General features: G+C 50.4%; 1 protein-coding gene across 1 annotated transcript in view; it reads right to left on the minus strand.

Moving 5' to 3' along the window:
- The window catches only part of LOC142186770 (uncharacterized), a 74,015-nt gene extending 65,724 nt beyond the window's left edge, over positions 1-8,291 (minus strand). Inside the window, exon 1 of the mRNA XM_075261360.1 lies at positions 8,190-8,291. The gene's annotated coding sequence lies outside the window, so the exon portion shown is untranslated. The remainder of the gene's footprint in view (positions 1-8,189) is intronic.
- Between the last annotated feature and the right edge of the window lie 5,618 nt (positions 8,292-13,909).

Here is a 13,909-nt window from a genome sequence, read left to right on the forward strand (position 1 = left end):
CGGCATATATTACACACGGCATATATTACACAAGCCTATATATAAATAACACACGGCATATATTACACACGGCATATATAACACACGGCATATATTACACACGGCATATATAACACACGGCATATATTACACACGGCATATATAACACACGGCATATATTACACACGGCATATATTACACACGGCATATATAACACACGGCATATATAACACACGGCATATATTACACACGGCATATATTACACACGGCATATATTACACACGGCATATATTACACACGGCATATATTACACAAGCCTATATATAAATAACACACGGCATATATTACACACAGCATATATAACACACGGCATATATTACACACGGCATATATAACACACGGCATATATAACACACGGCATATATTACACACGGCATATATTACACACGGCATATATTACACAAGCCTATATATAAATAACACACGGCATATATTACACACGGCATATATAACACACGGCATATATTACACACGGCATATATAACACACGGCATATATTACACACGGCATATATAACACACGGCATATATTACACACGGCATATATTACACACGGCATATATAACACACGGCATATATAACACACGGCATATATTACACACGGCATATATTACACACGGCATATATTACACACGGCATATATTACACACGGCATATATTACACAAGCCTATATATAAATAACACACGGCATATATTACACACAGCATATATAACACACGGCATATATTACACACGGCATATATAACACACTGCATATATTACACAAGCCTATATATAAATAACACACGGCATATATTACACACGGCATATATAACACACGGCATATATTACACACGGCATATATAACACACGGCATATATAACACACGGCATATATAACACACGGCATATATTACACACGGCATATATTACACACGGCATATATTACACAAGCCTATATATAAATAACACACGGCATATATTACACACAGCATATATAACACACGGCATATATTACACACGGCATATATAACACACTGCATATATTACACACGGCATATATTACACACGGCATATATTACACAAGCCTATATATAAATAACACACGGCATATATTACACACGGCATATATAACACACGGCATATATTACACACGGCATATATAACACACGGCATATATTACACACGGCATATATAACACACGGCATATATTACACAAGCCTATATATATAAATAACACACGGCATATATTACACACGGCATATATAACACACGGCATATATTACACACGGCATATATAACACACGGCATATATTACACACGGCATATATAACACACGGCATATATTACACACGGCATATATAACACACGGCATATATTACACACGGCATATATTACACACGGCATATATAACACACGGCATATATAACACACGGCATATATTACACACGGCATATATAACACACGGCATATATTACACACGGCATATATTACACACGGCATATATTACACAAGCCTATATATAAATAACACACGGCATATATTACACACAGCATATATAACACACGGCATATATTACACACGGCATATATAACACACTGCATATATTACACAAGCCTATATATAAATAACACACGGCATATATATAACACACGGCATATATTACACACGGCATATATAACACACGGCATATATTACACACGGCATATATAACACACGGCATATATAACACACGGCATATATTACACACGGCATATATTACACACGGCATATATTACACAAGCCTATATATAAATAACACACGGCATATATTACACACAGCATATATAACACACGGCATATATTACACACGGCATATATAACACACTGCATATATTACACACGGCATATATTACACACGGCATATATAACACACGGCATATATAACACACGGCATATATTACACACGGCATATATTACACACGGCATATATAACACACGGCATATATTACACACGGCATATATTACACACATGGCATATATAACAGCGTAATGCTTTCTATAAACTGTACAACTTTGTAGCAGAGATTTCAAGCAAAACTTATACAAGAATTCAAGTTTGCAAGCAAAGCCTGTGCTGAAGCACCGTCTGCAATACCTGTACGATGTCGGGGGTCCTACATAACACACATATATATTTACAGGGGCTGGTGTTAAAGAAACGCCCAAATCACAGAAATGTGACAACTCATACTGTGCATGTCAGTTACATAAGATTATAATGTCCCATCCCCCGGTACAAACTCTGTATAATCTCTACAGCTAACTAATGTGATAACTAGGGCCATGTTCAGACTGGTGTAACATCGCTGCTTTATTGCTCACATAATGGACACAAGCTCTGAAGTTCCTGCAGTTAGAGAGCCGGGTCCGGCCCGATGTTCCTCTATAAAGATCAGTCAGGAAAGGTAGAAATGGGAATGTCCCGGGAGTGAGGTGCAAAAGTATTCACCCGCCTTCTATACTGCACTAGCATTACCTGCGACTTTGTCCGTGGCGCCCTCCCCCTCTGCGCGACCCACCTCCAGTGCCCCCCCCCCCCCCCATTGCCTTGCAGCCAGCACAGACCCCTCCCACCCGCAGACCCCTGGCCCCACCCCTGCGCACTCGGTTCTAGAGATGAGATTTCGGCCCCTTCTTTGGAGTCAGATTGGTTGGAGCGTCTGTGATCAGTAATCTCAGTGGGATTTGGGTTTGGCCTGTGACGGGGCCGCTCTAACCCCGGAATATTCTGGGATCTGAACCAGTGACTGGGGCTCGGGCCGGAGGTTTCGGACCATTGCTGGAATCTCCTTCCCAGTCTCAGGTTTTCTTCCAGGATTGCCCTGTATTTCGCTCCGTCCTCCCATCACCTCTGAGCGGTTTCCCTGTCCCTGCTGCTGAATGTTGGGACAGGCCGCATTTTAGGAAGAGAATAGAATTACAGGGTCACTCTACACTCCTATACTTACACTGACACAAACACCCAGCTGTCATAGGCTGATACTGCTGCGCCTTCGGTGTGACCCACATAGTGGAGCTGCCTTATATCAGATAATACCGCCCAGCGCGTTACCTGCTCAGTGTGGGAGTGATACGCTGGCTTCTGGCGCCTATAGATACGGCTTATTACAGGAGATTACAACACAGAATCATGAGCTGCATACAGTATACAATATAATATATACATAGCGTATACACAGTGCTTCTCCTGATACATTGCTTTGGTCCGTATAGGATTGTGGCTATCACAGGACAGATCTCTAGACACATTAACATCACCTAGTATATAGGGGGTATATAGGGGGTATATAGGGGATATATAGGGGGTATATAGGGGGTATATAGGGGGTATATAGGGGATATATAGGGGGTATATAGGGGGTATATAGAGGGTATATAGGGGGTATATAGGGGGTATATAGAGGGTATATAGGGGGTATATAGGGGATATATAGGGGGTATATAGGGGGTATATAGGGGATATATAGGGGGGTATATAGGGGGTATATAGGGGGTATATAGGGGATATATAGGGGGTATATAGGGGGTATATAGAGGGTATATAGGGGGTATATAGGGGGTATATAGGGGATATATAGGGGGTATATAGGGGGTATATAGGGGATATATAGGGGGTATATAGGGGGTATATAGAGGGTATATAGGGGGTATATAGGGGGTATATAGAGGGTATATAGGGGGTATATAGGGGATATATAGGGGGTATATAGGGGGTATATAGGGGATATATAGGGGGTATATAGGGGGTATATAGGGGGTATATAGGGGGTATATAGGGGATTGAGTCTGAGGAGGAGGCTCCGTCCTATTGTCTATCCAGAATCCTTGCAGGTGACTAGGGGTTTGTGCCTCCATACTTGCCGTCTACTTTCTACCCATCAGCCACTTCTTCATATGTCTTAACCCTCCACAAGCCATTCCATAGCGCGCCCTTCACTTTCTATCCATCTTACCCTGACACATAGGAAGGGGATCCCGCGCGCTCAACCCAAATTCTCTCTACAATTCTAGGAATGACTTTGGTAGAACTGGAGCTCAATCTTCTTCCATTACCCCTGAACCCTTACTAGGTCACTATTACCCCAGCACCCCTGAACCCTTACTAGGTCACTATTACCCCAGCACCCCTGAACCCTTACTAGGTCACTATTACCCCAGCACCCCTGAACCCTTACTAGGTCACTATTACCCCAGCACCCCTGAACCCTTACTAGGTCACTATTACCCCAGCACCCCTGAACCCTTACTAGGTCACTATTACCCCAGCACCCCTGAACCCTTACTAGGTCACTATTACCCCAGCACCCCTGAACCCTTACTAGGTCACTATTACCCCAGCACCCCTGGAACCCTTACTAGGTCACTATTACCCCAGCACCCCTGAACCCTTACTAGGTCACTATTACCCCAGCACCCCTGAACCCTTACTAGGTCACTATTACCCCAGCACCCCTGAACCCTTACTAGGTCACTATTACCCCAGCACCCCTGAACCCTTACTAGGTCACTATTACCCCAGCACCCCTGAACCCTTACTAGGTCACTATTACCCCAGCACCCCTGGAACCCTTACTAGGTCACTATTACCCCAGCACCCCTGAACCCTTACTAGGTCACTATTACCCCAGCACCCCTGAACCCTTACTAGGTCACTATTACCCCAGCACCCCTGAACCCTTACTAGGTCACTATTACCCCAGCACCCCTGAACCCTTACTAGGTCACTATTACCCCAGCACCCCTGAACCCTTACTAGGTCACTATTACCCCAGCACCCCTGGAACCCTTACTAGGTCACTATTACCCCAGCACCCCTGAACCCTTACTAGGTCACTATTACCCCAGCACCCCTGAACCCTTACTAGGTCACTATTACCCCAGCACCCCTGGAACCCTTACTAGGTCACTATTACCCCAGCACCCCTGAACCCTTACTAGGTCACTATTACCCCAGCACCCCTGAACCCTTACTAGGTCACTATTACCCCAGCACCCCTGAACCCTTACTAGGTCACTATTACCCCAGCACCCCTGAACCCTTACTAGCTCACTATTACCCCAGCACCCCTGAACCCTTACTAGGTCACTATTACCCCAGCACCCCTGAACCCTTACTAGGTCACTATTACCCCAGCACCCCTGAACCCTTACTAGGTCACTATTACCCCAGCACCCCTGAACCCTTACTAGGTCACTATTACCCCAGCACCCCTGAACCCTTACTAGGTCACTATTACCCCAGCACCCCTGGAACCCTTACTAGGTCACTATTACCCCAGCACCCCTGAACCCTTACTAGGTCACTATTACCCCAGCACCCCTGAACCCTTACTAGGTCACTATTACCCCAGCACCCCTGGAACCCTTACTAGGTCACTATTACCCCAGCACCCCTGAACCCTTACTAGGTCACTATTACCCCAGCACCCCTGAACCCTTACTAGGTCACTATTACCCCAGCACCCCTGGAACCCTTACTAGGTCACTATTACCCCAGCACCCCTGAACCCTTACTAGGTCACTATTACCCCAGCACCCCTGAACCCTTACTAGGTCACTATTACCCCAGCACCCCTGGAACCCTTACTAGGTCACTATTACCCCAGCACCCCTGAACCCTTACTAGGTCACTATTACCCCAGCACCCCTGAACCCTTACTAGGTCACTATTACCCCAGCACCCCTGAACCCTTACTAGGTCACTATTACCCCAGCACCCCTGGAACCCTTACTAGGTCACTATTACCCCAGCACCCCTGGAACCCTTACTAGGTCACTATTACCCCAGCACCCCTGAACCCTTACTAGGTCACTATTACCCCAGCACCCCTGGAACCCTTACTAGGTCACTATTACCCCAGCACCCCTGAACCCTTACTAGGTCACTATTACCCCAGCACCCCTGAACCCTTACTAGGTCACTATTACCCCAGCACCCCTGAACCCTTACTAGGTCACTATTACCCCAGCACCCCTGGAACCCTTACTAGGTCACTATTACCCCAGCACCCCTGAACCCTTACTAGGTCACTATTACCCCAGCACCCCTGGAACCCTTACTAGGTCACTATTACCACAGCACCCCTGAACCCTTACTAGGTCACTATTACCCCAGCACCCCTGAACCCTTACTAGGTCACTATTACCCCAGCACCCCTGAACCCTTACTAGGTCACTATTACCCCAGCACCCCTGAACCCTTACTAGGTCACTATTACCCCAGCACCCCTGAACCCTTACTAGGTCACTATTACCCCAGCACCCCTGAACCCTTACTAGGTCACTATTACCCCAGCACCCCTGAACCCTTACTAGGTCACTATTACCCCAGCACCCCTGGAACCCTTACTAGGTCACTATTACCCCAGCACCCCTGAACCCTTACTAGGTCACTATTACCCCAGCACCCCTGAACCCTTACTAGGTCACTATTACCCCAGCACCCCTGAACCCTTACTAGGTCACTATTACCCCAGCACCCCTGAACCCTTACTAGCTCACTATTACCCCAGCACCCCTGAACCCTTACTAGGTCACTATTACCCCAGCACCCCTGAACCCTTACTAGGTCACTATTACCCCAGCACCCCTGAACCCTTACTAGGTCACTATTACCCCAGCACCCCTGGAACCCTTACTAGGTCACTATTACCCCAGCACCCCTGAACCCTTACTAGGTCACTATTACCCCAGCACCCCTGAACCCTTACTAGGTCACTATTACCCCAGCACCCCTGGAACCCTTACTAGGTCACTATTACCCCAGCACCCCTGGAACCCTTACTAGGTCACTATTACCCCAGCACCCCTGAACCCTTACTAGGTCACTATTACCCCAGCACCCCTGGAACCCTTACTAGGTCACTATTACCCCAGCACCCCTGAACCCTTACTAGGTCACTATTACCCCAGCACCCCTGAACCCTTACTAGGTCACTATTACCCCAGCACCCCTGAACCCTTACTAGGTCACTATTACCCCAGCACCCCTGAACCCTTACTAGGTCACTATTACCACAGCACCCCTGAACCCTTACTAGGTCACTATTACCCCAGCACCCCTGAACCCTTACTAGGTCACTATTACCCCAGCACCCCTGAACCCTTACTAGGTCACTATTACCCCAGCACCCCTGAACCCTTACTAGGTCACTATTACCCCAGCACCCCTGAACCCTTACTAGGTCACTATTACCCCAGCACCCCTGAACCCTTACTAGGTCACTATTACCCCAGCATCCCTGAACCCTTACTAGGTCACTATTACCCCAGCACCCCTGGAACCCTTACTAGGTCACTATTACCCCAGCACCCCTGAACCCTTACTAGGTCACTATTACCCCAGCACCCCTGGAACCCTTACTAGGTCACTATTACCCCAGCACCCCTGAACCCTTACTAGGTCACTATTACCCCAGCACCCCTGAACCCTTACTAGGTCACTATTACCCCAGCACCCCTGAACCCTTACTAGGTCACTATTACCCCAGCACCCCTGAACCCTTACTAGGTCACTATTACCCCAGCACCCCTGAACCCTTACTAGGTCACTATTACCCCAGCACCCCTGAACCCTTACTAGGTCACTATTACCCCAGCACCCCTGAACCCTTACTAGGTCACTATTACCCCAGCACCCCTGAACCCTTACTAGGTCACTATTACCCCAGCACCCCTGAACCCTTACTAGGTCACTATTACCCCAGCACCCCTGAACCCTTACTAGGTCACTATTACCCCAGGCCAATGGCTTATCCAATCCCATATACACAGTATAGTAGCCGCGTATCTGATTCACTCCTCACTATCGCGGCTTCCATCATTACCCCCACATTCATGGACTCGTCCTGCCAACGACCAATGTAACCCTTTACTACCAGTAATATGGAGCTCGGAGCTGTCAGGCAGTACAATCCTCTACTCACTATACCGCACACTATACCGTACACTATACCGTACCTGTGGTGACACCTCCCGCAATCTCCTCTACTCACTATACCGTACACTATACCGTACCTGTGCTAACACCTCCCGCAATCTCCCCTACTCACTATACCGTACACTATACCGTACCTGTGCTAACACCTCCCGCAATCTCCTCTACTCACTATACCGTACACTATACCGTACCTGTGGTGACACCTCCCGGAGTCTCCTCCTCCACTTCCCTCTTACACAGGTGATGGCCCCTCAGCCTCTCTTCTTCAGCCTCCGCTTTAATATCAGTCACATCTTCTCCCTGATTGGTCAGAGGTCACAATTCAGTCCAATACATCAGAAATACAGGAGGAAGATCTACCAGTGAGCTCCACCCCCTATATAGATGTACCCCAGGACTCAGCAGCGCCATCTACCTGCTGACTGTCTGGTACATGTATGAGTACAGGAGCTCCACCCCCTATATAGATGTACCCCAGGACTCAGCAGCGCCATCTACCTGCTGACTGTCTGGTACATGTATGAGTGCAGGAGCGGCGAGCTCCACCCCCCTATATAGATGTACCCCAGGACTCAGCAGCGCCATCTACCTGCTGACTGTCTGGTACATGTATGAGTACAGGAGCGGCGAGCTCCACCCACTATATAGATGTACCCCAGGACTCAGCAGCGCCATCTACCTGATGACTGTCTGGTACATGTATGAGTGCAGGAGCGGTGAGCTCCACCCCCTATATAGATGTACCCCAGGACTCAGCAGCACCCCCTACCTGCTGACTGTCTGGTACATGTATGAGTACAGGAGAGGCGAGCTCCACCCCCTATATAGATGTACCCCAGGACTCAGCAGCGCCATCTACCTACTGACTGTCTGGTACATGTATGAGTACAGGAGCTCCACCCCCTATATAGATGTACCCCAGGACTCAGCAGCGCCCCCTACCTGCTGACTGTCTGGTACATGTATGAGTACAGGAGCGGCGAGCTCCACCCCCTATATAGATGTGCCCCAGGACTCAGCAGCGCCATCTACCTGCTGACTGTCTGGTACATGTATGAGTACAGGAGCGGCGAGCTCCACCCCCTATATAGATGTACCCCAGGACTCAGCAGCGCCATCTACCTGCTGACTGTCTGGTACATGTATGAGTACAGGAGCGGTGAGCTCCACCCCCTATATAGATGTACCCCAGGACTCAGCAGCGCCATCTACCTGCTGACTGTCTGGTACATGTATGAGTGCAGGAGCGGCGAGCTCCACCCCCTATATAGATGTACCCCAGGACTCAGCAGCGCCATCTACCTGCTGACTGTCTGGTACATGTATGAGTGCAGGAGCGGCGAGCTCCACCCCCTATATAGATGTGCCCCAGGACTCAGCAGCGCCCCCTACCTGCTGACTGTCTGGTACATGTATGAGTACAGGAGCTCCACCCCCTATATAGATGTACCCCAGGACTCAGCAGCGCCATCTACCTGCTGACTGTCTGGTACATGTATGAGTACAGGAGCTCCACCCCCTATATAGATGTACTCCAGGACTCAGCAGCGCCATCTACCTGCTGACTGTCTGGGACATGTATGAGTACAGGAGCGGTGAGCTCCACCCCCTATATAGATGTGCCCCAGGACTCAGCAGCGCCATCTACCTGCTGACTGTCTGGTACATGTATAAGTGCAGGAGCTCCACCCCCTATATAGATGTACCCCAGGACTCAGCAGCGCCCCCTACCTGCTGCCTGTCTGGGACATGTATGAGTGCAGGAGCAGCGAGCTCCACCCCCTATATAGATGTACCCCAGGACTCAGCAGCGCCATCTACCTGCTGACTGTCTGGTACATGTATGAGTGCAGGAGCTCCACCCCCTATATAGATGTGCCCCAGGACTCAGCAGCGCCCCCTACCTGCTGACTGTCTGGTACATGTATGAGTGCAGGAGCTCCACCCCCTATATAGATGTACCCCAGGACTCAGCAGCGCCATCTACCTGCTGACTGTCTGGTACATGTATGAGTGCAGGAGCAGTGAGCTCCACCCCCTATATAGATGTGCCCCAGGACTCAGCAGCGCCATCTACCTGCTGACTGTCTGGTACATGTATGAGTGCAGGAGCAGTGAGCTCCACCCCCTATATAGATGTACCCCAGGACTCAGCAGCGCCATCTACCTGCTGACTGTCTGGTACATGTATGAGTACAGGAGCTCCACCCCCTATATAGATGTACCCCAGGACTCAGCAGCGCCATCTACCTGCTGACTGTCTGGTACATGTATGAGTGCAGGAGCTCCACCCCCTATATAGATGTGCCCCAGGACTCAGCAGCGCCATCTACCTGCTGACTGTCTGGTACATGTATGAGTGCAGGAGCTCCACCCCCTATATAGATGTACCCCAGGACTCAGCAGCGCCATCTACCTGCTGACTGTCTGGTACATGTATGAGTGCAAGAGCGGCGAGCTCCACCCCCTATATAGATGTACCCCAGGACTCAGCAGCGCCATCTACCTGCTGACTGTCTGGTACATGTATGAGTACAGGAGCTCCACCCCCTATATAGATGTACCCCAGGACTCAGCAGCGCCATCTACCTGCTGACTGTCTGGTACATGTATGAGTACAGGAGCTCCACCCCCTATATAGATGTGCCCCAGGACTCAGCAGCGCCATCTACCTGCTGACTGTCTGGTACATGTATGAGTGCAGGAGCTCCACCCCCTATATAGATGTACCCCAGGACTCAGCAGCGCCATCTACCTGCTGACTGTCTGGTACATGTATGAGTGCAGGAGCTCCACCCCCTATATAGATGTACCCCAGGACTCAGCAGCGCCCCCTACCTGCTGCCTGTCTGGGACATGTATGAGTACAGGAGCTCCACCCCCTATATAGATGTACCCCAGGACTCAGCAGCGCCATCTACCTGCTGACTGTCTGGTACATGTATGAGTGCAGGAACGGCGAGCTCCACCCCCTATATAGATGTACCCCAGGACTCAGCAGCGCCATCTACCTGCTGACTGTCTGGTACATGTATGAGTACAGGAGCTCCACCCCCTATATAGATGTACCCCAGGACTCAGCAGCGCCATCTACCTGCTGACTGTCTGGTACATGTATGAGTACAGGAGCTCCACCCCCTATATAGATGTACCCCAGGACTCAGCAGCGCCATCTACCTGCTGCCTGTCTGGGACATGTATGAGTACAGGAGCTCCACCCCCTATATAGATGTACCCCAGGACTCAGCAGCGCCCCCTACCTGCTGACTGTCTGGGACATGTATGAGTACAGGAGCTCCACCCCCTATATAGATGTACCCCAGGACTCAGCAGCGCCCCCTACCTGCTGCCTGTCTGGGACATGTATGAGTACAGGAGCTCCACCCCCTATATAGATGTACCCCAGGACTCAGCAGCGCCATCTACCTGCTGACTGTCTGGTACATGTATGAGTGCAGGAGCGGCGAGCTCCACCCCCTATATAGATGTACCCCAGGACTCAGCAGCGCCATCTACCTGCTGACTGTCTGGTACATGTATGAGTACAGGAGCTCCACCCCCTATATAGATGTGCCCCAGGACTCAGCAGCGCCATCTACCTGCTGACTGTCTGGTACATGTATGAGTACAGGAGCTCCATCCCCTATATAGATGTACCCCAGGACTCAGCAGCGCCATCTACCTGCTGACTGTCTGGTACATGTATGAGTACAGGAGCTCCACCCCCTATATAGATGTACCCCAGGTCTCAGCAGCGCCCCCTACCTGCTAACTGTCTGGGACATGTATGAGTGCAGGAGCGGCGAGCTCCACCCCCTATATAGATGTACCCCAGGACTCAGCAGCGCCATCTACCTGCTGACTGTCTGGTACATGTATGAGTACAGGAGCGGCGAGCTCCACCCCCTATATAGATGTACCCCAGGACTCAGCAGCGCCATCTACCTGCTGACTGTCTGGTACATGTATGAGTACAGGAGCTCCACCCCCTATATAGATGTACCCCAGGACTCAGCAGCACCCGCTACCTGCTGCCTGTCTGGGACATGTATGAGTACAGGAGCGGCGAGCTCCACCCCCTATATAGATGTACCCCAGGACTCAGCAGCGCCATCTACCTGCTGCCTGTCTGGTACATGTATGAGTACAGGAGCTCCACCCCCTATATAGATGTACCCCAGGTCTCAGCAGCGCCCCCTACCTGCTGACTGTCTGGGACATGTATGAGTACAGGAGCTCCACCCCCTATATAGATGTACCCCAGGACTCAGCAGCGCCATCTACCTGCTGACTGTCTGGGACATGTATGAGTACAGGAGCGGCGAGCTCCACCCCCTATATAGATGTGCCCCAGGACTCAGCAGCGCCATCTACCTGCTGACTGTCTGGGACATGTATGAGTGCAGGAGCAGCGAGCTCCACCCCCTATATAGATGTACCCCAGGACTCAGCAGCACCCGCTACCTGCTGCCTGTCTGGGACATGTATGAGTACAGGAGCGGCGAGCTCCACCCCCTATATAGATGTACCCCAGGACTCAGCAGCGCCATCTACCTGCTGCCTGTCTGGTACATGTATGAGTACAGGAGCTCCACCCCCTATATAGATGTACCCCAGGACTCAGCAGCGCCATCTACCTGCTGCCTGTCTGGTACATGTATGAGTACAGGAGCTCCACCCCCTATATAGATGTACCCCAGGACTCAGCAGCGCCCCCTACCTGCTGACTGTCTGGTACATGTATGAGTACAGGAGCGGCGAGCTCCACCCCCTATATAGATGTACCCCAGGACTCAGCAGCGCCATCTACCTGCTGCCTGTCTGGTACATGTATGAGTGCAGGAGCGGCGAGCTCCACCCCCTATATAGATGTACCCCAGGACTCAGCAGCGCCATCTACCTGCTGACTGTCTGGTACATGTATGAGTGCAGGAGCTCCACCCCCTATATAGATGTACCCCAGGACTCAGCAGCGCCATCTACCTGCTGACTGTCTGGTACATGTATGAGTGCAGGAGCGGCGAGCTCCACCCCCTATATAGATGTACCCCAGGACTCAGCAGCGCCATCTACCTGCTGTCTGGTACATGTATGAGTGCAGGAGCTCCACCCCCTATATAGATGTACCCCAGGACTCAGCAGCGCCATCTACCTGCTGACTGTCTGGTACATGTATGAGTACAGGAGCTCCACCCCCTATATAGATGTACCCCAGGACTCAGCAGCGCCCCCTACCTGCTGACTGTCTGGTACATGTATGAGTGCAAGAGCTCCACCCCCTATATAGATGTACCCCAGGACTCAGCAGCGCCATCTACCTGCTGACTGTCTGGGACATGTATGAGTACAGGAGCGGCGACCTCCACCCCCTATATAGATGTACCCCAGGACTCAGCAGCGCCCCCTACCTGCTGACTGTCTGGTACATGTATGAGTACAGGAGCTCCACCCCCTATATAGATGTACCCCAGGACTCAGCAGCGCCATCTACCTGCTGACTGTCTGGGACATGTATGAGTACAGGAGCGGCGAGCTCCACCCCCTATATAGATGTACCCCAGGACTCAGCAGCGCCATCTACCTGCTGACTGTCTGGTACATGTATGAGTGCAGGAGCTCCACCCCCTATATAGATGTACCCCAGGACTCAGCAGCGCCATCTACCTGCTGACTGTCTGGTACATGTATGAGTGCAGGAGCGGCGAGCTCCACCCCCTATATAGATGTACCCCAGGACTCAGCAGCGCCATCTACCTGCTGTTTGGTACATGTATGAGTGCAGGAGCTCCACCCCCTATATAGATGTACCCCAGGACTCAGCAGCGCCATCTACCTGCTGACTGTCTGGTACATGTATGAGTACAGGAGCTCCACCCCCTATATAGATGTACCCCAGGACTCAGCAGCGCCC

The sequence above is a fragment of the Leptodactylus fuscus genome, unplaced genomic scaffold (genome assembly GCF_031893055.1).
Source record: "Leptodactylus fuscus isolate aLepFus1 unplaced genomic scaffold, aLepFus1.hap2 HAP2_SCAFFOLD_116, whole genome shotgun sequence".
Taxonomy (NCBI): Eukaryota; Metazoa; Chordata; class Amphibia; order Anura; family Leptodactylidae; genus Leptodactylus; species Leptodactylus fuscus.